Source organism: Mobula birostris, chromosome 23 (assembly GCF_030028105.1).
Source record: "Mobula birostris isolate sMobBir1 chromosome 23, sMobBir1.hap1, whole genome shotgun sequence".
NCBI lineage: Eukaryota > Metazoa > Chordata > Chondrichthyes > Myliobatiformes > Myliobatidae > Mobula > Mobula birostris.
Genome location: NC_092392.1, coordinates 55,558,097 through 55,585,732, shown reverse-complemented (window position 1 = coordinate 55,585,732; position 27,636 = coordinate 55,558,097). Strand labels below are relative to the sequence as shown.

The following is a 27,636-nucleotide window of genomic DNA, read 5'->3' as shown; positions in this document are numbered from 1 at the left end:
TCAGTGCTGCGAGAGGTTGCATGTGCGAAACCCGGCGGCTCGTGTGTCTAAAATTCCCAGATGGGTCTTACTCTCGAGTGAAAGTAATTTGGCGTTTCCTTTTCAGATTGCTGCAAACTGTTTAAAGAACTAACCCGCCTCTGAAGTTTGGCAGTCACTTTTTGAAAGAAATAGAAAGCCGCCCACTTGCCCCAGTTAACAGCTTCCCGCACGCCCAGTGATTGGAGACGATTAAAATTATCTGCCTGATACTTCACAAAGAGAAAATGAAACCAAAACAGTTCGGTATCTTATGGGAATTATGTCTATGAAATAAGTCAGAGGGAGGTTTGGAAGTTGATTTGGGTACTCCGTATCTGTGTTGATTGTCTGACGAACTGCGATACCTTTTTGTAGGGTTCTACTTATCTTACCCATTCTGTTCATTTTGCTAAGTATTTGGTATCGATTAAAAGTTTAACACTGTTTACAGGTAACTAATACATAACGACAAAATATTTACAGTCACCAAAAAAGTCTAGCATCAAAGTCAGCTCTGAAACAACTTTTAACTTCAACCTCGTTAAAGCAAGTGTGTTTTTTTAATACTTCCACTTACTTCATTACCTTGATTTAACGAAATATTTAATCCTTTGAATGGAGAAAACTTTTTAAAAATTCTGCTTAGCGATCGACTTTTTAAGATTTTAGTTAGTATTTCCAAGTCAGTCAGTGGATTGCAAATCAGGATCCTAGTGACAGGATTTCGTCCGGCTTTCTGTAAGAGAATTACGGAAAGTGAGAGCTATTCGCCAATGAAGGCTTTCGAGTGAAGGCTCGTTTAACGTGTAAAACTTTAAACCTGACAACTAATCCGGTGCTTTTTGTAGGGACCCCTGTTACTTCGGTTCTGGTGCTCACCGAGAACTAAAATAAAATGATACGCTGCGTTTCCAGTTGCAGAGTGGTCCATTGGAACTAATCCAGGCTGATTGGAAGCGAGACGACTTTACGCCGTCCTGTCCCCTTCTTACACCGGCGCTATCGCTGCTGTATCTTCCCACCGCGCCAGTGATGCAGTAATTGCCCGGCGATTCAAGGCGGCATTTCTCCTCTCTCCGACGCTAACACCTCTCTGTCATTCACATCTAACTGCTGTCAACTGCTTTTTGTGCAGCGGACTGACGGATAAAGATCTCTCAGTCCGCTGACGATCTGTTGAAAGATGCGTCAGATGATGCACGGCGCCCGCTGCAATGTGGGCCGCTGCTGGACCACGCAAGCAGGCTCGGCGGCGCTGCCTCAGTCAGAACATCCTCGGCCCGGAGACAGTGGTGGGTTCCTCGCACTCGGACACGGAATGCGGCGTTCACTTTCAGCTACAACACTGACAAGGCGTTGCACCGTGAAGTGGCGCATTCTAACCGAGAAATAGAGAGCTAGTTGCCCCTGACCCCCTGGTCAACAATTATCTCCTCACTACAGACTGAGTGTAAGTGTCCTTTTGCTGCTGTGTAGACAAATAGGCTGCCGAAGTCCTTGAGTTACAAAGGTTGTTGGTTGTCCGTTGTACCCACCAATGACAGGAGACCTGTACGGGGAGTTTTTAAAGTGGAAAAGCCGTTGTACTGGGGGCAGTTCCACTCTCCCGACCTCGGATGCCCAGGTCTAGTGGTACAAGTAGTTGTCACAACTGGAGTCTTCCTTGGTTGCAGTAGATGACCTTGACTTTTTCTGTCCCTTGTCATGCCCTTCGCTCTCCATGAAGGCCCTTAGATCTGACTTCACATGCTAGGACAGGCATGTCTTTACCTCACTGGGGTATGAGGCCCACCAGCTACCCTTACCTGGCCTAAGCAAACAGCGTCTTGAAGCCACCGGTGAGAGCTGAGTCCGGTGCGGCCCAAAGGTGAGAGAGCTGCCCCGGAATGGACATGGCAAGTCCTTTCACCAGTGGTGCTACCCCTCCCCGAACCACCCATTTACCCCTCAATTACAAATATTACTAGCATAATTCTTGAAGCTGTGAAGCTTTTTGGGCTGTGATGTAATCTCCAAGAGGTCTTACCAATGGAAGTCCTTTCTTAAAATAATGCCTTGCTTCTGTTTTTTTTTAGAGATCAACCGCGTGTTGTCAACAACCTGCTTTAACTCAGTGTTTTAATAAACATACAGAATAAGCCATCCCCCCCCCCTCTCTCCCCCCGCCAGCGATTCAAGGGTCTGGCCGGGAGACACTGGACCAAAGGTTTGGATTACCCTTGCTTTAGTTTTAGGAGGTGCTGTTGTGTGTTGGGCAAAGGTTGTGGGGGAAGGCGGTGTCTTTTAACGGCGCGGTGTCATCTTCGATCTAAATGGCTAAATGATTGAACGAGAAAGGCTTCACTGCAAAGAAAACGGGACCCGATTTGTTCGGGGTCAGTGGACGTGGTTGAAACCATCTTGTTGGTGGATACCTCTTCAAGTTATTAGGCTGTCAGCCTTGCCTATTCGGTCGGGATTTATATTTGAGAGGTGTGGGCCTGTGGGAGGGGTGGGTGGGGGTGGGGGGTGGAATAGATGTCAAAGGATTAGAAGGCGAAAGACTGCGTGTTGAATGAACTTTAAACCTCGCCGCCTGGCCTCGAGCTGTTCGTTTACCTTTATATCGACTAGCCAGACTTCAGCGAATAATCACACAAGTGTTAAAGGTTATATTGTTTTTAAACAAATCAGTACGTGTTGCACCGAGGTTCATGGTTGATATTCTGTTAGGGAGTCAGGTAAATACCGAGACAGGGCAGTAACAGTACTTCAATGGCGGTTGGGAAATGGGATGCCACCAAAATAATCAATTTAATCAAAAAAGTGCAAAATACAAAATAATACAAAATGGACTCTTGATCTCATAACCGACCTTATTATAACTTGGTACTTTATTGCCTACCTACACTGCAATTTCTCTGTAGCTGTTCCAGTTTATTCTGCATTCTATTATTTTTCTCTTGTACTACGTCAATGCAGTGTTGTAATGAATTGATCTGTATGAACAGTATGCAAGACAAGCTTTTCACTGTTGTTTAGTACATGTGACAATAATAAACCGATTCTAATTCCAATTCCAATGTATCCAGTTCCTGTATAATTGGTTAGATGGAAATTGTTGATTGAAAAATGATTTCAGCGTAAGAATAAAGAGAGAATCAGAAAATGCTGATGGTACTTAACAAGTCAGCGGTACCTGTGGAAAAATAAGCATGAAAGTTTCAAGTTAATGACCTTTTATTGTGATAATCAGTTATCTGAAACGCAAATGCTTGTTCACCTCTCCATAGATGCTGCCTGACCTCCTGAGTATTTCCAGAATTTTCTGTTTTATTTTGGATTTTCTCATATACTAACTTAGCTTTGCTTTTAGACAGAAGACATCTAACTCCTTGGTGAGACCATACCTGTGTAGCTTCAATCCTGAAAAAAAATGTACCTGCTGTAGAGAGTGAGAGATTCATCAGGTTGGTTCCAAATGGTCATAAAATGAGAGACTGTGTTGACTGGGACTTTATTCCTCGGGTAGGAATGCTCAGAATGCTGAACAAGAGGATGTTTCCCTTTCCTGAGCAGTAATGGAGGAGGAGTCACAATCTCAAAATAAAAGGTCTAAAATGAAGATAAATTATTTTCACTTGGATGGCGTTGGCTTTTTGGAATTCTTCAAGCAGGAAATGAAGGCTATTATTGGGTTCTTTATAAGAAAGTGAGGTTAATGTCTGGATTTGAGCTCAATCAAGGTACTGAGGCAGGAAGGTAAAGACACAGTAGATTGCAGCACCTCATGTTCTGCATAGGTAGATAATAAGCTGATGATATATACATTGAATCCTCCATTTTCAGGAAAGCAATTCCCCCTCTATCCCTTTGTTCTCTCCTACATCCACTCCAGTCCCCATCACCATGTTACTTTCACCTCCTCCACTCACTCCCTCTTGTCCATCACCCATACATTCTTCCCACTGGGTCCCCTCCATCCTACTTGTTTCCATCTATCCTTTCCACCTCCAATGTTCCAGCTCCATTTCCCATCAGATTCCATCATCTGCAATACATTGTCACCTCCACCTATCACCCCCCAACCTCTGTCCTACAACGGTCTCAACCTGAAATGTCAACTGTCCATTTCCTTCTGGAGATACTGCCTGACCCTTGGGGTTTCTGAGCACATTGTAGAACAACTTGTTGGGTGGGGAAGCAGATTTGAGAGGCCAAATGGCCTTACCCTTGCATCCAATATCTTATCTGCTCTGATGTGCTTTCTTCAGTAGTTAGTGTGCTTTTGATAAAGCCTGCTTCTGTATCACTGCATTTGTAGATAGTGAGGTGTGATTATACGTCAGTGTCAAGACTTGAGTTCAAGTGGACACAGCAATGCTAGCCCTCTGCAGGTCAGGCTCTGGAGACTATGTACTGGCTCACGTAACCAACATTTGCTTCATGCACTCGGCCACTGGCAGGCAGTTTGGAAGAATTTTTCCTACTTCTGCCAATTGAAAGAAATGGACAGGAAACTGCGGCGTGCTGAGCTGGGAACCCCTCTTACCTGCTACCTAATGCACTATGGCTGAATTTAATTTATGATGCTGTGCAATGCATCAAAAATGAACGAAACATCAGGAACAGCACAAAACTAATAATCATTCTGAGCTTGGTTTATAATCACCCTAATGAACCATATGGAATCACAGCTGTACTCCAGCACAACTTTAAACCTATAAGTGCAGAAGCCTCCCTGTTTATCTTTCCCCTATTGGCATTGGGCTGCTATTCCTACTGACCACAGTGGACATGGGCAGCAGCATTGCCTTTGGCAGCTGGGCCTGCAAGGATTCATGGGGTGGGGGTTGTTTACAGAGTCCACCACCCAGCAAGTGGTATGGAATGAACAGGAGCCAAGTGCACCCGGCTATGAAGGCAGGAACAGCAGGAGGGATGAGCGTGCTGCTAAAAACAGAGACTTGTGGGGAGACATCAAGTTTCACAACCCCATTTGATGTGCAAGGAAATATGGCTGGGTAACCCCCTCCCACTTGTATGAAAATAGCAACAGTTGAGACAATGCCATCCATTCAGTAGTTGTTGGGCTGGATCCGTCATAACACTTACATTGGTTCACTGATTATAAAAGTTCTTTGGCATGTCTTGAGCAAAGAAGGCCACTATGTAAGTAGCAGCTTTGTTCCTGAAAGTGTTTTTTAATGTTAGTGATGACTTTGTCTGCATTGAGAGGTGGTTACTGGCAATGGTGGTGAGTTGATAGTGTGAGATATGGGAACAGACATGGAAAACCATGCAATATCAGAGTCAATAGAGCCATCACCTCATATCTCCATTGTTCAGGGTTTCACCCAAAGCTTTGTGTGGAGTTGGCATGTTCTCCCTGTGACAAATCACAAAGATATGCAGGTTGGTAGGGTAATTGCACTAGTATGTAGGTGAAGGGTAGCTTCTGGGCGGAATCAGAATCAGCTTTATCACTGACATATGCTGTGAAATTTGTTGTTCTGCAGTGACAGTACAGTGCAATACATGAAATATACAATAAATAGTAATGAAATGTATAAAATTTTAAACAAGTATTGCAAAATGTGAGCAAAAAAAATTAAGGTAGAGTTCATGGGTTCATTGTACATTCAGAAAAATAATAGTGGAGGAAAAGATGCTTTTCCTAAAACACTGAGTGTGTGTCTTAAGACTCCTGCACCTCTTCTGTGTTGGTAATAGTGAGAAGGGGGCATGTCCTGGGTGGTGGCTCCCCTTAATGATGGATGCTACCTTCTTGAGAGATCACCTTTTGAAGGTGCCAATGATGGTGGAGAGGCTGGTGGCCATGATGGAACTGGTTGAGTTTACAGCCCTCCGCAGCTTTTTGTGATTCTGTGCAGTGGCCCCTCCATACCAAATGGTGATGCAACAAGTTAGGATGCTCTATTGAAACTTGCTAGTCTTTGATGACATGCTCTCCTCAAACTCCTAATGAAATAGAACCACTGGCTCGCCTTCTTTGTAATTGCATCAATATGTTGCTCCCAGGATAGATCTTCCGAGATGTTGATACCCAAGAACTTGAAATTAATGGAAATGTTGGGGATGTTAGGAGGGGAGGAATAAATGGGTTAAAAGAGGATCCAGTGCTTTCCCAGTGTACATGATGAATAAACTTTTCTCGGGCTTCCAGCTGGGTACTGGTATCAATTTAACTGACATTTCGATGACAAACGTTGCCATCTTCATCAGGGATGATGCCTGGCCATGCCTAGTCCATTGGTATTCAAGACATTAAAAGAAAAGATAACGGGCTGCCTGAGCATTAGAGTGAGACCTTCATCTTTGTTTGGGTTACCAAGAGCAATTGGCGGTAGCAAAAGTTTGCATTTGCAATGGCTATAGGATTGACTTCAACGGCATAAAACTACTTTGCCACACCAATTGAAGGAAGCCATTGAAATAAACTAGAGGAAAAGAATTTGAACAAAGACGAAGGTCTTGCTCCAAGTAAAAACTGGAATTCTATTGTAAACAAGGTGGGAAAGCGGAAAAACCTGATTGGATGAGGATTAACCAAGCAAGAGGGATGGGTGATGGGGGTATAAGTACCACTAGACTAGACATGCCCAGGTGTCATCCCTGATGACGATGGCAGAGTTTGTTAGCGAAACGTTGGTTAAAATCAATGCCTGCACCCAGCTGGAAGCCCGAGAAGAATTTATTCGTAAAATGGGTGAAATTGTTTTTGAAGGTTACCATGGATGGGCAGAAGGACATGTTTCTGCTTCTTTATGACCCATGTGCAATATCTTATCAATTAAGTTCAATGCATAGGTAAAGTCATGTTAGCATTGTCATCCATTGTACTAAATTGAAACAATATAACTGGCCATTCAACAGATATTGAAGTGAAATACTTCTACGCTTAGTTCACTGAGTGCTAAAATTCTCCAGTCCTCAGCCAGCCATTATCGTTTCTTTTAATGTCAGCTTTGAATTGAACTTGACCTAGTGTTACTTTATGTGACCTTATGCCATTGTCAACGGAGAGATTCATCTGACAGGTAATTAAAACCAGCATGCCCACTAGCACTAAGCAACATGCAGATTCAGCACCCAGTTTTAGGGCTTGAGTTCCCGGAGCCTTCTTACTCTTACTGAACGGGCGGACCTTAATCTACAAGCTCCAGTGAGTCACAGTTCCAGCTCTCGAGGTGCGATGTGAATGTCACAAGACTGCAGCTCTGTCTTGCTGGGACTATGACTGGCTGAGCACTTGACTACATGCATAGCACTGAAACTCTACTGGGCCTCTCCTGACATTTCGAGTTATTGAGTCAAACAGCACAGAAACTGGCCCTTTAGCCCAACATATCCATGGTGCCGGTGTTGACCAGTGAGCCAGTCCCATCTGCCCGTGTTTGGCCCATAGCCCTCTAAACCTCTCCTATCCAGTGTAGTCATTGGGATGGCTTTAAGTGTTGCTAATGTGCTCACCTCAACTAGTATTTCTGCCAACTGATTCCAAATACACACCACCCTTTGCATGAAGAAGCTGCTCCTGATGTCTGTTTTACATCTTCCATCTCTGAGCATAAACCTATGCCCTCTTGTTTTCAGCACCCCCTCCCTGGGAAAAAATTATGTGCTTTCGCCCAATGCTCCTCATAATCTCGTATACCACTACTGGTTCACCCCTCAATCTCTTATGTTCCAGGGAATTAACACCAAAGTTTACACAACCTCTCCTTGTAACTTTGGTTTCCAAGTCCAGCCAACATCATGGTAAATCTTTTTTTTTTTGCACTCTTTTTAGTATAATAACATCCTTCCTATAACAGAGTGACCAACCTGTACACAGTGTGCCAAGTGCAGGCTCCCTGACATCTTATAGGACTGCAACTTAACTTCCCAACTCCTATACTCAGTGACTTGACTGATGAGCGGCAGCATGCTAAATGCCCTCCTCATCACCCTCTCTAAACACTCTAAATTCCCTCTTAACTACCCTCTCTTCTTGTGACACTACTTACTGCTAACTGTGCCCCTACATGTCTAGGATTCTCTGTTCCATTAAACTTACATCGGTTTCAAATAATCTTTTCTTTACATCCTTCGAAACCTTTTTCTCCACGTTTCCCCTCAAATGCCTCCAAATTATTAAACTCAGCATCAGGTATTTTGTCCATATTCCAACCATTTTCTTAGTGAAGACCTTCTTCACAAATTGCTTATTGCATTATTCATGTGCATTCAACCAAATGGAAGCACTTTCCCTATGCCCTTACCATCTGATATTTTCAATATTGCACTCAATTGTGGGTGAGTGGGAGGATCCCAGGGGTACAAGGGGAATGTGGGAGACTACAAAGGGATGAGATTATTGCTTCAGGGTGTTCCTTGCCAAAAACCAGGGCAAAAGCTGGTGTGTTTTTTTTTTGGTTTTGACAGCACTATCTCAAGCTTCCTCACTTTGTAAGAGATGAGGCACTGTGGCCCAAACTCATTTGAAGTACAGAGTCTCTAATCGCGAGTACTAGTTCACAACTAATCTGGGTGAAAGTATTTCACTGTATTTACTGTGGAAGTGAAATAAAATTGATCCAATCATTACAGAATCAAGCAAATGCAAATGGCCCATGACACTGGGAAGACAGTTTAAAATGGGGTCTTAAATTCAAAGTCAAGTCAAAGTTAGAATAAATTTATTATCAATGTTACCATATAAACCCACTTTAAAACAAGTCACTTCGGGTAGATGGGGCTCGTCGGCCATGGTTGGCAGCTCATCCAGGAGAAGGAAAACTGATCTCAAACCTAAAACCCCACTGCCTTGTGGCTATACCCCTCATGGGGAAGGTTTGGGAGTAAACCCCAAGGAAAAATCTGGAGCTGGAGTCCCTAAGGCAATCAAATGTTGAGTGCAATGCTGACTAGCTACTCCTTGATGCTACTGATGCCAAACTGTATTGGACTCTGTCGTTCCTTTGGATTCATCAGCTGCATGGAGCTGCGTGTTGCATTGGGCATCAGCCTGCTCTCCATATTGCACTGCTCTGTATATTGTACTTTACTTATTGACACATCTGCCCTGGGAACAAATTCTCCCAATTTATGCAGCAATGTGAAATCTTTTTAATCTTTCCATTACGTAGAACTTTTCAGCACAGCCCACGATGCTGTGCCAATGTTTTAATCAACTCTAAGATGAATCCAGCCCATTCCTCCTCCATTTTTCTATTGTCAGTGTTTCTTAACAAGTTTCTTAAATGTCCATAATGCATCTGCCTCTACTATCACCCCGGGCAGAGTGCTCTACATACTCTTCATAAAGGGTCTCTTTGTATAAAAAAACTTACCTCTGACATCCCCTATACTTCCTCCAGTCACCTTAAAATTTTGTCCACTCGTGCTAGCCATTCCTGCGCTGGGAAAAGTCTCAGACTATTCACTCAATCTATGCCTCTGATCATCTTGTACATCTCTATCAAGTAACCTCTCATCTTTCTTCACTCCAAAGAGAAAAGTTCTAGCTCGCTCACCCTAGATATGTTGTCTAATCCAGGCGGCATCCTGGTAAATCTCCTCTGCACCCGCTCTAAAGCTTCCACATCTTTCCTACAATGAGGTGACCATCTCATTAACCTGTTAAGTGTTAATACAGCAACAACAAAGACAGATCTTTATATAGCACCTTTGATATAGTGAAGGCATCCAGGTTCCATGGAAACATCCCCGCCCGTGTCACTATATTGAAGGTATTACACATTTTCACTTTCACTTAGATGCCCTCTCCTCTCCTATCAGATTCCTTCTTCTCCAGCCTTCTGTCTTTCCTTCCCACCTGGCTTCACTTATCAGTCAGCTTCTGGTTATCCTCCCTGCCCTCCCCCCACCCTTTTATTCTGATGTCCCCACCCCCCACTCCCTTTTCCAGTCTTAAAAAAGGGTCTTGGCCGGCCTGAAACATCAACTGTTTATTCATTTCCATAGATGCTGCCTAACCTGCTGAGTTTCTCCAGCATTTTGTGTGTGTTACATTTCTGTTTCTCCTATGGTGTAAGGCAGACAACCAGTGCGAGAACCTGGAAGTATTGAAGGGCCAAGGGAGTTGGAGGTGAGGTGAAGCCAGTTGTCACTGGTTAATATGTGGATGTCAACTGTGTTTTGGTGTGGCACTGTCAAGGGGCAGTGTATGCACAGGAATCCTTAGCATTGAAGATGGCGTAAGAAGAAATCATCATGGGTGGCTGCTCTGGCCACACCAGGCCAGGTGTGAATGGAAGTATCTGAGTACAGCGTCAGCCATGTGAATAATGGTGGAGAGCACTAGTGTAGGTTTAGTCAACCCCATCGAAGCCTGCAGACAATGGCCTTTGTTTCCGTCCAACTACTGCAGCAACAAGTAGCATAGACGCTGGCTTTACAGGGAGTGGGTTACTTGTCATTTTAACAACAGTTTTGAGTAGAATCGGCAGCCACAGTACTAGTTGTGCATTTTTTACCTGTCTCTCTCTTTGTTTCTGCTGTTATTTCACCAACACAAAGGAGGCTGCAGCATCACCAATAAAGGTTGAATGGAAGCCCACAGTGGCAGTCAGCAGCGTCAACCCATTCACAGTCTGGACATCTGTTTAGAACAGGTGCTCCTTGTCAGTTTCACTTCATGCTGTATCTGAGTCTTAGGTGTAAATAGGACCATAAGACATACAAGCAGAATTAGGCCATTCGGCCTACCAAGTCTGCTCCACCATTCTACCATGGTTCCTGCCTTTTCCCCATAACATTTGACATCCTTACTAGTTAAGATCCTATCAACATCCATTTTGAATATACCCAATGACTTGGCCTCCAGGCCATTTGTAGTAATGAATTACACAGATTCACCACCCTCTGGCTAAAGAAATTTCTCCAGTCTCTAATCTAAAGGGACATCCTTGTATTCTGAGGCTATGCTCCCTGGCCTTAGACTCCTATCCATGTCCACTCTATATAGGCCTTTCAATATTCAATAGGTTTCATTGGGATCCGCCCACATTCTTCTAAATTCCAGCAAGTACAGCCCCACAGCTATCAAATGCTCCTCGAATGTTAACCCTTTCATTCCCAGGGCCATTCTCGTGAACCTTCTCTAGACTTTCACTAATGCCAAAACATCCTTTCACCCTTTCTTAGATAAAGGGTCCGTATGCGCTATACTATATATACACACGTGTATCTATGTGCACACACACACACACACACACACACACACACACACACACACACTCTCTCTCTTTCTATCTCTCTCACCATACACACCAACTGAATACGACAAACTAGAGGGCTTAGACTATAAAGAGCTATGGGTATCCCTAGGTAATTTCTGAGGTAGGGACATGTTTGGCACAGCCTTGTGGGCCGAAGGGCCTGTACTGTGCTGTAGGTTTTCTATGTTTCTAAACATAATAGCTGTCCCATACACAGTGCTAACTCAGTGTTAAAACAAGGATTATTGAGAACCACCCGAGAAAGCTGCTGGAGTAAAAAGCTCAGTTCTTTCTCCTTTCTCCCACTCTGAAGAAAGAGAGAATGGGAAAAAGCTTTTTATTGAACAATGTTTCCCAAGAGAAGTCAATTGTGCAGAGAAAGAATAAAGTTGGTTAGGATTTTTAACAATGGAATACTTTTCCAACTGTGCCTCAAATAAACAGGTAGAAACTACTTTTGTTTAATGTAAAAGGCTACTTGGCAACTTTTTTCCTATAATAAATGAACGCTGCCAAATAGTCTTATTTTCCTTTCGCTCTCACAGGCTTTGGTCACCCCACACTCAACACAATGGACAACTATTTTCTAAAAAAGATATTTCCGGGTTTGATCAAATGATAGCTTCTATTAAGAACTTGCATTTATTCAGCCAAGCAGCAGTAGCTGAGATGCATATGCTTGTCTAATTTTATTTAAAAGCATTTCACTTTTTTCCTCCTGTTAACATTGTTGCTTTTGCTCAGACAGTAATGGGTTTCCCTTATGCCTTGGATTGTTATGATCATGTAAATTTATTGGTGCTTAGAAGAACGGAGCTATTAAAACATTACAACAACCATTACAGCGTGTGTCTGATGTCGTTCTCCTAACGAACATATGCTTCCAACTGAATGCCTAAACTCTTATTTATGGATTTAATTTAATGTGCGGAAAGAATTCAAAATTAAATTCTGTACTCGCCTCCGGAGAGTGTCAGTGTATAATAACATGGTAATTTTTACACATCTTTATGAGAAATGGGAAAATTAATTCTTTTTGACAAGTTGTAATTATTCGACTTGGAACAGTTGCAGCTGAGCAGTTTGTGAGGCTGTTGTCTGGTACTGGTTTCTGTGAGATGGGTTGGGTGGGGGGGGGGAAGGAGATGTTTGTATATTGGTGGGTTTATAATGTGTGACACATTCCCCACTGCAAATTAACGATGAGCAATCTGAATGGGGCTGCAAACTCCTGTCACCACAGAGAAAGTTACACTTCACCTTCTCTGGTTTTAAATGCCCCTCTTCTACATTAAGGTTTTTTTAAAAAAGCAATTAAGTTGAAGCTAGAAGTCTACTTTAAGAAGATTGCTTGCCCAACCCTCCATATTGATTGGATGGTTCAGCCTACAGGTTTATTTGTACAGATTTGGAGGTCAGATGTAAATACTTTGTCTTATCTCATTCCGTTGTTCTCTCCCTCTGTTGTATTGTTCCATGTTTTTTCCTGTGCTTTGATGTGCCACACACCAGGTGTTCATGTTCTGAATTACACATGAAAGGGCCCATATTCCATGCTAATTAAACCAGCAAAACTGCCTGTATACAGTTTCTTTAACCAGCTAACACCCCGTCCAAGTCACCCCACCCACCATCCCACCCACGCTCATACCATACACTTTGGCTATTGCTGGCCGTCATCTAAGATAAATAAAGTTTAGCTATCTGTATAAAATGTAAAAAAGGCATCACATGTTGCAAATGTCAGACTTGGAGCCCGTAAATTTAAAAGGTTTCCCAGTTGTGTTGGCAGTAAACTTTTTCTAAAGTGGGCAAGTGAATGAAATTAACTTCCTTCTTTAATTCTACTTTTACAATTTGAAACTTTCCCCCTTTTCCTCTCTTTTTCCAATTACCCTCAGTTCTGAATTGTAACAGGGGTGCTTTGCTTGTATTTGTCTCTTATAATTAAACCTGGAGCCTTAATGATTTGAAAATCCCCATTCAATGTCTTCTTCGTGGGCGGCCCCCTTTTCGATTCTCCTCACCAGCTCCTCCCCACCCCTCCACCCACCCACCCTCTACCCCCAGTTCAGCTGGATAAAAGAATAGTTTGTCATGTGCAAATACGGTGCACATAAATCAGTCTTAAGTCTCTGGCTATTGTCTGACAAGCTTGATCATGAAAGAAAAAGAGAACCAGACATTTGATAGAGTTGTGTGGATAGCTTGAATGGACAAGGATGTTGTCCATTGTCTAGTATTGATCCTATTTGGTACTGTATAGACCTTTCCAATTACACTGTCTGTGCTTGCAATGAAAACAACGAGAAAAATCTCAGCCCTTCAGGTTAGGCTCTTCTGGAGATTATGCACTCAAAGGCGTTTATCTAGATTTCAAATATAAGCTTGCGTTCAATCAGAATGGTGAAGTCACGTTTCATCATTAATTCAGGTCCTTCAATCGTCATTAAAATTTTCATTTTGGAGCACTTTTAATAAAAATAATCCCAGTGTGCATTAAAGCGATATGGAGGGGATGGAGAGGTTTGTGGAAGTAGGGGTGAGGTTATGGGTATGAATTCAAGATGGAAATATGAAGGAAAGATAATTGAAAGCTTTGTCAGAAGGATAGCTTCACAAATGGCTTTACAGTTCTATTGCACTGAGTCATAATTTAGAACATTCCAGAAAATGACTTTAAATCCCCTGAGAGTTTCAGGTTCTTGATAAAATTAATACTGAGGAAAAATAATTTGGGAAAATATGAACCTGTTATCAGTAAAGATGACCACTTTGCTTGTGGACTGTCAAAAAATCCCAAATGTCACTTTGGTGAATGACACCTGTTGTGTGATTGATCTGAAGTTCCGGCCCTGAAGATAACTGTGTTTGTAAGCCCTTCAGAACCACTGCCAGCTTACTGGGCAAGTGCTGATGAGCAATACATGCAAGTCTTGCAAGAGGCACAGACGTTCTGAGAGCAAGTAAACCTGGGTTGCTTGCTGCACCATTCAGGCATTACTCATCGGTTCCTGGAAACATCAGGATAAACCTCGAGAGTTGGCACCAGTGTTCTGTACCCTAAGTAAGGACTGAAAGAAAGCTGGCGTGGAAATTAATTACAAAGTCAGAACAGCTCTATTAGCATATTCTAACTTTTTTTGTGCAGTTTCCTTAATAAAACAATTGAAAATTAACGCATTTCCAGTGAGATTTCCTGCATAATATGGTCATAATTTATTGAAAAAGAAATTTTGTTTTCAATGTTCATGGATGTCTGCCTTAATGAGGTCAGTGCTGGCAGTTTCACAGATTCAACAACAAAATCCGAAATGTAAAGTTAATTCCCATAATGTATTAACCCGGTTAACATATCCAAAATCTGATTACTTAGTTACCTCCAGTGCACATCTTTATTTCATTTGCCTGCCTGATGCTGTTGAGCACATTGAATGCAGATCAGGTGGCCTGAACTGTAAAAGCCTTAAAGTATAATGGGTGTATGTTTTTATCCTACTGCATTCAATGCTAGACTGGAGGATCTGATCTGAATTGAATATTGGATTCAAGAGTCGAGGCTAAAGCATCAGCAGAAAGTGAAAGGGAATAGTGAGGTAAATGATATATATTTTTCACAATGTTAAGTGTACTAAAGGTTGCAATGTAACACTAGTGCAGACAATATTCACGCAAGAGAGCTATAAACAGCAATGTGATAATGACCAGATAATGTGTTTCCAATTATAATGGTTGAGATATAAATGTTGGTGAGGACATCTTCTGCTTTTCTTTGAGCTTTCACCTTCCACTGATAGGGCAGGTCAGACCTTGATTTAATGCTTCATACCATAGAAGGCACCTTCAATTGTACTTCCACAGCACTGCATAGGATTGCGAGGCAGAAACATTTGTTTGAGACACTGAAGTGGTGTTTGAACCTACAGCCAATAGGCTAACGCAGGAGTGTTACTTGTGAGAAAAGGTTGCTGCAGGGAGTGGAGAGCAAGGCCTGGACAATTGTTAGCTCTATCCTTAGGTAACAAAGTGAAGGCCCGTAAGATATAGATAGATAGACGGATAGATATGTTATTGATCCCAAAGGAAATTACAGTGTCACAGTAAGATTACAAGTGCACAGATATAAATATTAGAAGAGAACTAGAAAGAATAAAAATAAGCAAGGTTGCTGTAACACTCCCATAAATAATGTCATAAAGAGTTATTTTTCTTATTCAACAGGGTCAAGTTTATGTTTCAGAAGAATATAGTTATCGACTTGTGCAAATGCCACCTCCCAATAAGATTGCTTTACTGCAGGTATATATTACGATTTACACATCCCTTCCTAGCAGACCATATCTAGAAGAGATTCTGTAGATGTTAGAAATTCAGAATAATACATACAAAATGCTGGAGGAACTCAGCAGGTCAGGCAGCATCTATGGAGAGGAATGAACAGCTGATGTTGCAGGCCTGATGAAGGGTCTGAGCCCAAAACTTCAGCTGTTTATTCCTCTCCATAGATGCTGCCTGACCTGCTAAGTTCCTCCAGCATCTGGTATGTGCCAATAAGCAGACCATATCTCTGGGATTTGGACATCAAAAATGGTTTGAGCCTTAGTCTGGAAAGTGAATCTCTTTTCTGCCTTTCCATGGAGAATTTGATGTTGCAGAAGTGCATGAGAGAAGATGCCGATCCGGCTACATGTGCCCTTTGAATTTTTAATGTAATTCAACCTCCGCTTGGAGGAAGGAGACCACAGACTTAACTGGGAAGTACAAGGTCTCTAGGATCAGTGATGGAAATGATGATAATATTTTCACTTGTGAAAATAATTTCACTACAAAGTGAACTCCTGAAAGCCATACATAAGTCACACTCTGATCTTTCTCCTTGAAGCAAAAATGCCCAAGTTATTCATACCTAAAGGGGGTAAATCTCTAGCTAAGTAAAATTCCTAATCACAAAGGATACCAGATGGCACCTTAAACATGCCAGGGAGTTAAGGGAAGTTACATCACATTGGTAGCTGGTAGTGAACAAGTTAATTAGCCGCAAACGACAGGTATTAAAATGATACTGGTGTTGGAATTGTGTCTGGTTTAAACACAAAACAGCAGACTTCTCCAAGCTAGACCGGTGGGTGAAATTATATGCATGCTTTGTGGTGCAGTTTTTTCAGGATTTGTCTTGTGTAATTATAGCAGCAGGTGTAGGGGTTTAGACACTGAATTAAAAATGCGGGGAAATGTTTTTCTGTATTTGACATTTTGTTTATGATGATTCTATTTTTTGCTGTTTAAGATGCAGCAGTAAGTTAGTACTGAACAATGTGTACTGTAAGGACTGTGTGACAGCAAAGCCTCATGTGTCTGGTTCATGTGGGAGCCCCGTGTCAGCACTGTCCCAATTGATATATGAACTCTAAATTGCAGCAAGTTTCAAAATGTAGATTCTTCATGATGAGACCTTTGATTGCCTTTGCTGATCCCACTCTGTGGGATCTCCGTTCACCTCCAACTACCACCCCCAACCCCCAATCTCCATCCTCCAGATCTCATCTCTCATCATCAATCCCGCATATCCCTGCCTATGTCATTAGGGGCAATGCGGTGGCACAGCTCATAGATCTGCAGCCTCACTGTACCAGAGTCCTGGGTTTGAACCTGACCTCCGGTTCTGGCTGTGTCTAGAGTTTGTCTGTCATCCCTGTTAATGTGTGGTGCTCTGGTTTCCCTCACATGGGGTAGGTAGTTTAATTGGTCTCCGTAAATCAGAATCAGGTTTAATATCACTGAACACATGTTGTGAAATGTTTGTGGCAGCAGTACAATGCAATACAATAAAAAGCTATAAATTACAATAAGATATAAATTACAATAAATATATATATAACATTAAATAAGTATTGTAAAAAGGGAGCAAAAGTAGTGAAGTGGTGATCATGTGTTGGTTCATATTCTGTTGAGAAATCCAACGGCAAAGGGGAAGAAGTCGTTCCTGAACTGCAACTAGTCTATGAGTGAGTGGTAGAAACTGGGCTGGAGCTGATGGGAGTGTGGGGAGGATCAATGGGAAATAATGTAGGATTCCTGTAAACAGCTGCTTGACGGTTGTATAACCTATTGGGCCACTGGGCCTTTTGTATGGTCAGCATGGTTGCATGGCGGTTACAGCGCCAGAAGCCCGGGTTCAAGTACCCTGATGTTTGTGAGCAGTTGGTACATCCTCCCCATGATCGTGCGGATTTCCTCTGGGTAATCCAGTTTCCTCCCACATTCCAAAGTCAACAGGTGGTGCAGGCTCTTTGGGCCAGAAGGGCCTGTCACTGTGCTATATCTCTAAATAACAATTCAGATAAAATAAGATCTAAATAAAAAATTAAATAAAAATGTTTAAAAAGTTCCAAAACTGCTGGGGAACTTTCACTGTCTGCCTGAGCAGGTGATCTGAGCTTCAGTTTGATGCCTCCAGCGAAAGGCATTACCTCCAGTAGCAGCGCACTCCCTCAGTGCTGCCTCTGCAGGCACAGCTGAACATTATTGTGCTTAAACCTTAGAATGTGCATTGATATGACACGCATTCACACTCAGAAGCAAGAGCACCAAAGAGGGCTTCCGAATGAGCCAACACTACCACTACTACGTCGACTCAGGCCTAGGGGGCCGGCGTCGGGCAAGCCAACACTGATAGATGAAATCCACTGCAAAACTCCCACAACGCTGGAGGAATTCAGCAGGTCAGGCAGCACCTATGGAGGGAAATACACAGTTGATGTATCAAGCTAAGACCTTTCAACTGATTCTGATCAGGACCACCCAATGTATACACCAATTTGTTAGGCTGTATTCATGAGTATAGTTGAATGACAACTCAGTTTGAACTTGGACTTGAGGAAACCCACAGGGTCACAGGAGGACTGTGCAAACTCCATATAGAAGGCACCAGAGGTCGGGATTCAACCTGGGTTTCTGATGTTGTGAGACAGTGGTCTTACTAACTATACTGCTCTGTGACTTCATTGAGGATAGATTGTCTGTGTAACCAGAGAACTTTTCCCAGGGTGGAAATGGCTGCTAGAAGGGGGCATCATTTTAAAGTGTTTGGAAGAAAATATGGGGGACGTTAGAGGTAAGCTTTTCACAGAGTGGTGAGTGCATGGAACGTGCTGCAGATGGTGGTGGGAGAGGCAGATGCAATAGAGCATGTAAGAAACTCTTAGATAGAAAAATTGAGAGCTATGGGAAGGGTTAGATGTATCTCAGAGTAGGTTAAAAGGTTGGCACAACATCATGGGCCAAAAGTTCTATATTGTGCTGTAGTGTTCTATGTCCTATATTCTAAGCCGATCACCGGGTTGTAACTGTGTCAAGATTTCACGTAGTCTTATCTGTTCCTGTGGCTTGGGGATTAGAGGAAATGGAATGTACAAGTCTTCACAGGCAAGTGACTTAAATTCATCGAATTGCAGTTGAGATGACTAATCTCTTATGTTTGAGAAGCTTGCAAGTGCGAGAGTAAACCGGAAGAGAGAAATCAAGATTCACAGAATATTTAATGCCAGTTAACTACAGAACAGAGCTAGGCAGCTCTCCACCCCTCAGTATGCATCCTTCTTCCACCCCGCCAAATCTTCCCACCCCCCCCCACATCCCCCATCCAACTCCCCCGTGTTGGCTGTGAGCACTGCCCTCATTCTAGTCCTTATTTTAACTGTGACCTGTATTTCCATGGTTATGTGGAAACGTATAGGAGCTTTGTGAATTCATGCAAACAGAGGCCCAATTACATAATCAGTGGGGCCAATTGTATTTTAATATGCAAAGTACAACTCTGGAAAAATTAGTTGTGTTGTTCAGGCAAGGAAAGGCCCCTAGCTCTCCCAGAAGACGTATCAGAAAATTGCTTCTCATGAACCACTTGGTTTAACAATGAAATGTTCCTTGGCTCTTTTCTTGTCCAGCTTTAGTTAGGTGCACAAGTTAGAGGCTTCTGCTTTGGGTTAGTGGGCGTGTTTTGTTCTCCTGCATCTGTCTACACCACTCCGCCCGAAACCATTGGATAAAGTTAATTGTGATTGTTCCTTTCTGTGTCTTCTGGTGCATTGGGCTGCAACCTTGCTGTTTGTTTAGCATCTGTCTGCTTTCTATGCGGCCGATTTGCTGGCTCAATGCTCAACCTGGTACGGATGGAAAGCATGCACGCAGAGGTGGCCAGATTTGAACCCGGAACCACTCACCTTGAAGTCCCGTGCGGATGCTACTGCACCACTGGCCGTCATAATAAAATTAATGCCCAACACTTCAGGCGAAGAATGACATCTGAGCTTAATGGCTAATGATTAAAAGGAAGAACTTGTGCTTTACTAAGAACACGACAGGCCAGAAATCTGTACTTTGAAATGTAGTTCTGGTTGCTGTCTAGTGTAGGTATGTTCCTCATCACAATGGAATGTATGAGCAGTTAATCAAAGTTCAAAAGTTCAAAGTAACTTTATTATCAAAATAAGTATTTGTCTCCATATCTTTGGGATCCATTTTTTGAAGGCATTTTGTTAGACCTAATTGAATGAAGACTGTTAACAAGCACACCTGTGGAAGTTCATCATTTTCTTGAACAGAGTAAAAGAACCTGGAGGAATTTTGCTCTACATCATATCATAAGGTGGATAAAGAATGTGTAATGTAGAAGTTGACTATTCAGGTAATGGATCTGTTACCAGTTTCTATGAACTTGATTAATCACATTTTAATGATGTAACTTTCCTCCAAGACCACGCATTGGGCGTCATAAAATTTTCTAGCTCTACAATTCTCTGAAAACCGCTTTTCCCCAATTCCCCAAATAAAACTTCCGGTTTAAGCTGGGGCTACCGAATACGTGTGACAGCCTCACTGGTAGTCCAGAAGGCAAGAAATTTGACTAAAAACATTAGTAATGACACCTTTTCTGAAGTAAATTGTGGTAAATTATCACCGCCAACAATGAAGAGGCGAATGAAGGCAAAGCGAATTTGAAGGATGGACCGTGCTGGTACATTGCAGAATCAGCGCAGATGGAGTGGTCCATTTGGAGAGGAGAAGTCGAGGCAGAGGAGCTCTGATGCCCATACAAATGGACCGGGTGACAGGTTAGATCACTCTGGGCACCAAGCTGATTTGGAGAAATCGAGGGCAGCTTCAGTCTGTACAGCGAAATCTGGGCCCAGAGCAAGTTGCTGGGTGGACGGACTAGGCCCGCTGCAGTTTTCTGTGCTGCGGCCCAGATCATAGTGTGAGGTACGATACACCATTTGGACAATTAAACACTGGCCCAGATATACTAGAAAGGCATCACGCACTCTCCTGTGATGTTCACTCCTCTCTCCATGGCGCTGAGACGACTAAGAATGCGCTGATTACTGTGCTCTGTGTCCGCAAATATGATGAGCTGAGACCAAGGCCTACTCTGAGCTGCTCCAGGGTTCAGATCTAAGGACACATTTTGTTCGGAAAGTTGTTACTTACTTCCATTCTTTCCATGATTTGTGTTTTTTTCCCCTTTCTCTGCCAATCAGGTGTTTGTCTTTATTTATTTTTTAAATTGGTTCCTTTCAGGTTTCTTGCTTTGTGGCTGCCTGTAAGCAAACAGATCTCAAGGGTATATAATTCATACGTTCTTTGAGAATAAAATTTACTTTGAAAGTTTGAAATTTCTAACCTTCTGTGCAACCCTGACTTTGTGCACAATTAGCAGCAGCACATTCAACTGTAAGTATCCTGATCTGTGGCATTGTCTGCCGAACCTTTCAACTCTCTGCCCTTCTCTCAGACACTCTTGAAAATGGAGTGTGTTGTCAAGGTATTAGTCACAGTCTGATGTCCGCGTCTTTTGCTTTACGTCAGTTTTTGTCTGGATTTGTTCTCATTAATTGCGATGGGTCATTTTATTCATTAGGCATGGAAGTTGTTACTATTGTAATGTGGGAGCAACTGAACAATCCAATGAACTAACGCAATGAATCTGATGTTCTGATACTGACAATGAAAGCAAGGTTAAAGGTTTTAAGTTAATACAGGTTTCATTATTTATTTATTTATTGACATAGAGTGCGGAGTAGGCCCTTCTGGTGCTTCAAGCACCCGGAGGAAACCCACATGGCTACGGGGAGATCGTACAAACTGCTTACAGGCAGTGTCGAGAAGTGAGCCTGGGTCACTGCTACTGTAAAACACTTTGCTAAGTACTACACTACTGCACTGTGGCGCGTGGCCAAGTGGTTAGGACGTTGGGCTCACGATCTGAAGGTCATGGGTTCGAGCCCCAGCCGAGGCAGCGTGCTGTGTCTTTGAGCAAGGCACTTAATCACACACTGCTCCAGTCCACCCAGCTGAAAAATGGGTACCAACAAAATGCTGGGAGCTAACCTCGTGATAGACTGGTGTCCTATCCGAGGGGGGAGTCTCGTACTCTCAGTCGCTTCACGCCACAGAAACCGGCATAAGCACCGGCCTGATGGGCCAGAAGGCTCAGGACAGACTTTGACTTTGACACTACTACATTACTTACATAAATGGATAACTTGGTTTATTACTGAGGTAAAGTGCATGCCGTCCAGACAGATAATTTAATTACAACAGTGCATTGAGGTAGTACAAGGGAAAACAATAATATAATGCAGAATAAAGTGTTACAATTATAGAGAAAGTGCAGAACAGACAGACAAATACAGTGCAAGTCCACAGGTCAAGAGTCCATCTTCTTGTTAGGGAACGATTCAATACTCTTATAACAGCGAGATTGAAGCTGGGCTAGAGCCTGGTGGTAGGTGCTTTCATGCTTTTTCATTGTTTGCCCAATGGGAGCAAGGGGAGGAGAGAATACCCAGGTTGCGTGAGGTCTTTGTTAGGCTGGCCGCTCTACTGGGTCAGTGAGAAATGTGGAGAGATCTCCCACTCAGTGGTAGGCGGTGAAGAAGGAAGAACGTCCAGAGTGGGTGGGATGTTTGATTATGTTGGCTGCTTAAGCAAGGCAGGGAGAAATGTAGACAGAGTCCATGGTTTCCTGGATGTGCACAGTCACGTCTACAATTCTCTGCAACTGCTTGTGGACAAGGGCAGGACTGCTGCCATACTAAACCATGGTAAGGGTCAAATCGGACATGTCAAGTATCTTTAGCATGGTGAGGAAGTTGAATTTGGAAGTAAAAAATGGTATGGATAAAAATATTTTCTTTAAACGATTGTTGTTAAATAGGCTCTTTACAAGAAAGATCCATGGTATGAATTGAAGATTAGCTGAAAAGTAAACCCAAGTACAGGCAGTGCCCAGGTTACAGTGGGGCAATTCCTGAGGTTTGTAACCTGAACAATTTGTAACTTGGAAACAAACACGTGTATAGGAGTAAGGAGAGCAAGCAAGCGTGAGAATAGTGGCTGCTAGTGAACGAGTGATTGGGTCTGCCCAGAGTTCCCAGCTCTGCCTGTTCAACGTGATTGCTGCAGCCTGGGAAGGCTGGGATGAGAAGAGAAGGCAGGTGCAAGAACCCCACTCTCAGCAGGCAGACGCCGACTCTTCAAAACCCTATGCCTCAAGAAGGCATCATCCATCATTAAGGGCATCCTCCATTCAGGACATGCCCCCTTTCTCATTGTTACCATCAGGAAGGAGGCACAGGAACCTGAAGACACACACTCAACATTTTACAAACAACTTCTTCCTCTCTGTCATCCGACTTCTGAACAGATAAAGAACCCAGGCAAACTTCCTCAATATTTTGCTCACTTTTAGAACCACTTTAAAATTTTTTAACATATTTCTTATTGTAACTTTTGGAATATTTATATATTGCGATGTGCTGCTGCAAAGCAACAAATTTCACAACATACGTCAGTGACAATAAACCTGACTCTGATTCAGTGTGCCTACAGCTGCGCAGGAGCTGGAAAATCCATCCCACCCATCCCAAACACACTTGCACGGGGTGTCTGCAGATCGGGGGTTTGAAACCTGAGTATGACTTGGACTGCATAATTCTGAAGCAAATCAGCAATATAACTTTATTGACTCTAAAGCATTTCTGATATATTCTGATATTGCGGAAAGATGCTGCACAAATGCCAATTCTTTACTTAGCATACTGTTGCCTCTTTAATACCTCTAGAAATAACTCTCTGGATGCATAGATGTCATGTACTATGTAACTGGACATTTTAGAATGGCATTGAATACTCCTACCTGTTTCTATAATGAAAAGGTTGGCAAGGATGCATTTATGTTACAATGCCCTTATTCACTGTTGATTATACTGCATGCAAATGGCCATTCTGTGATTCCCACTTCATCATTACAATGGTGTCAAGCATTGCTTTACCTTAACAGAAAAATAACAAACAGTTGGTTTGCGATGTAACAAATGTCATCCAGAAAGTTTTTGAAATCGAGCTTAGACTGGGCGGTGGGGGGCGTTCCAGGTGACAGGACTGTCAATCATCTCTCTTTCTGTGCTGTTCCTGACTGCTTCAACTTCAGACGGTTGAAAGGGGAAGGCGCACTTCCTCAAAAACACCAATTATTATCGGAGCGGATTAGACGTGAGTCAGTGATAAAATGCTGGTGTATTCTGAAGCACTTTGTAAGGAAACAATACAGTCGGGAATGACAGCTCAGTATGATAATTAGCATACATACTTTTGTGGGGCTGCTCCCACTCTGACACTGTCTATAAACACTTGAACAGCCTTTTTCATGGAACTGCCAGTAGGCATCAGTGCCCTGGCGATTAATGTGCAGACCTCGCTTTACCAGCCTGTGGACCTGATGAGGAGGAAATCGAGAAAAGAAAGAGACAGTTGTGTAAGGACAGTTTTTCCACAGCCTTGGAAAGTCACAATACATTCCACATAATCATCGTCATTGCTACAGTGCCGGACATGTAGGCCAATCTGTGCTCAGCAAGACTCCACCAAACATGAAAACAAATGTAAATAGGTAATCTCTTTCTGTTTCGTGGTTTTAGGGATTCGTGTTGGTCAGTACACCAGAAGATTGTGTAAACCTTCTTTAATTAGCACTATGGAATATTTTACTGGAGAGGGTATCTTGACACACTTGATATGAAGATGACAAAGTCTTGCTCCTCCACTGCAGTGTTAGCCAATGTGTCTGTTTCTTTTGAGTTGCATTAGAATTGACCCTCCCAGATTTCATTCAAACCCTCTGGTAACTGTTTGGGACAATTACAGTACATTGCCACCCTAATAGCAACTACCAATCCTGCCATATCTACCACTGGAGAAGACTAGGACATCACCACGTGCAGGTTCCCCTCCAGACAAAAAGATATTTTGCCTTCCTTCATCGTCTAAATTCTGGAACTCCCTCCCCAGCGACACTTTCACCAGGACTGCAGCAGTTCAAGGAGATAGCTCACTGCCATTCAGGGGCCATTATGGATGGGCAATAAATGCTGTCCTTGCCCAGATTCCAGCAACTGAGTGGTAAAATGCTGATGTATTCTGAAGCACTTTGTAAGGAAACTACCGCAGCTTAGTTCTGAATTTCTGCTTCTTCTTCTTCACGAGATGGTGGGCGTTGCAGCGGTTAGTGTTACTGCCGAACAGCTTCGGGGATCCAGGTTCGAGTGCAACCTCTGGTGTTGCCTGTGCGAAGTGTGCACCTTCTTCATAACCAACCACATTTCCTCTGGGTGCTCCAGTTTCCTCACACATCCAACAATATGATGTGATAGGTTAATTGGCCATTGTAAGTGACCTCTTACTGTAGGTAAGTGGGAAAAAAACACAAAAAGGAGACAAGTGTAATAAGTGGCAGATATACAGGGCAACATGGAATGGGAAGTAGAATTGCTTCCCTGGAAACTGGTATGGTGCTGATGGGCTGAATGGTCTCTTTCTGTGTCATTATAAATGAGGGTTAGGCCACATCTGGAGTATCATATTCATTTCTGAAAGGGTGTGGAGGCTTTGGGGCGGGTGCAAATGAGGTTTACAGGGATGTTGCCCGGATTAGGGGGCATGTTCAAAAAAGGAGAGGGTGGATTAACTCGCTTTCTATGGAGCAGTGGAAGCTAAGGGGAGAATTGTCAGGTGTATATAAAATAAAGGAAGGCATTGATAAAGGAAACAGTTTTTAGCCTTTTCCCAGGGCTGAAATGTCGAATAAGAGAAGTCATACAGATAAGGTGAGAGAAATAAGTTTAAATGAGATGTGGGGCAAGTTTTTTACTGAGAGTGATGGGTGCGTGGAATGAACATCTGATGTGGTGATGCAGGTGGGTATGATGGAAGTGTTTTAGAAAACAAAACAGCAACAACAGCAAAAAGAACTCACACACACAAGCCTCCAACCACAGGACTGGTTGTCTCACAATAATGACAAACTTCTCAATGCATTCTTTATATAATAAATAAAGCTGCTTGGAAAGTTAAAGTCAAAGTAAGTTTATTATCAAACTACATATACAGTATGTTACTATATCACACCTTGGGATTCATATTCCTGCAGGCATTTGCAGGAAAATAAAGAAATACAACAGAGTTTATGAAAAATACCGACAAACATCTTCTGCACAAAAGAAGACACAATGTGCAAATCAACAATCAGTGATATTGAGCACATGAATTGTAGAGTCCTTGAAAGTGAGTCTGTAGGTTGTCTGTAGGTTGTGGAATCAGTTCAGAGTTGTGGCGAGTGAAGTTATCCACACCGGTTCAGAAGCCTAAAGGTGGTAGGGTAATAACTACTCCTGAACCTGATGGCCTGGGACCAAAGGCTCCTGTATCTCCTGCCAATGGTAGTGCGAGAAGAGCAAGGCCTGGATGGTGTGGGTTCTAGACGATGGATGCTGCTTTCTTGTGGCAGTGCTCCTTGTAAACGTGCTCAGTAATGGAGAGGGCTTTGCTTGTCATGGGCTAGGTTGTGTCCACCACTCTTTGTAGGCTTTTCCATTCTTTGGCATTGGAGTTTTCAGACCAGGGCATGACGCAATCAAACTGTGTACTTTCCACCGAGCATGATGAATCTGTGCAAATTTCTAAGGAAGTGCCTTCTTTGTAATGGCACTTACACATCGGTTCCAGGGCAGATCCTCTGATGTTACTGTCTTTCTCCGTCCCTGACCCCCTAAAGAGGACTGGCTCATGGAATCCCGATTTCCTCCTCCTGCTTAATCTTACAGCAAAAGCATATTGCTGTACAGAATCATAATCAGGTCGATTATCACTGACTTAGATTATCTGCAATTTGTTGTAAGTAAGTCGAGTTAAAAAGGAACAATGAGGTAGAGTCCATGGCTTTACAGATTACGTGGAAGTCTGATGGTGGAGTGGAAGCAATTTCTGAATTGTTGAGCATGGCTGTTAGGGTTCCTGTACCTCTCCCCGATCGGTTGAGGATCCTAAGTGATGGACGCTGCTTTCTTGAGGCAGTACCTCCTGAAGCTGTCCTCGACAGTGGGGAGGCTTGTGTCCATGATGGAGCTGGCCACATCCACAGCTCTCTTGTGATCCTTTCCGTTCGACGATCCGTTTCAGGTTGTGATACAACTGGTCAGGATGCTCTCGACGTACACTGATTGAAATTTGTGACATAACCAAATCTCTTCAAACATTTGTCATTTAGCTTTCCCGATTAAGCACTTTAGTACTTTCCACTCTGCTCTCAATAGTTTGCTGGCATTAGACAATATGATGAAAGTGTGTTTAATTCTGATACTAAAATCACCAACGATAAGTGGAATAACCAGACTCACAGAGGAATGAATGCAACTGTTGCCAATAGCCTAAATGGAACAAGAGGTGTGTTCTGAGATCATTTATTAATGTATTTATGAATGTTCGGCAACTAGGGCATTGAACACTGCAATTAGCTGATTCTTATGAGATAAGGGTCTTGCAAGGACGATAAGCAGTGGTGGAAAATGGAACTGGTGTGGAGATCATCCACAAATGAATTGAATAGCAGAGTGAACTTGAAGACCCATCAAGGATACTTACAAGGAGAGCTGCCACAAGAAAGCAGCATCCATCATCAAGGACCCCACATTCCAGGCCATGCTCACTTCTCACTCTGCCATCGCGAAGGACGTATGGGAGCATTAGGACCCATCACTAGGTTGAAGATCAGTTATTACCCTACAGCCATCAGGCTCCTGAACCAGTGTGGGTAACTTCACTTGCCTCAGCTCTGAATCTACAGACTCACTTTCAAGGTCTCTACAGCACATGCTCTCAGTATTATTTTTTTAACCATTTTCACAATTTTTTTTTGCACATTAGTTGTTGTCAATCTTTGTGAATAGTTGTTCATAAATTCTATTATATTTCTTTATTTTCCTGCAAATGCCTGCAAGGAAATGAATCTCAAGTTGGTAAATGGTGACAGATAAATATTTGATAATAAATGAAT

General features: G+C 42.8%; 1 protein-coding gene across 2 annotated transcripts in view; it reads left to right on the top strand.

Moving 5' to 3' along the window:
* sox5 (SRY-box transcription factor 5) overlaps positions 1 to 27,636 on the top strand; it is a 394,349-nt gene that overhangs the window by 78,935 nt on the left and 287,778 nt on the right. The window lies entirely within an intron of this gene.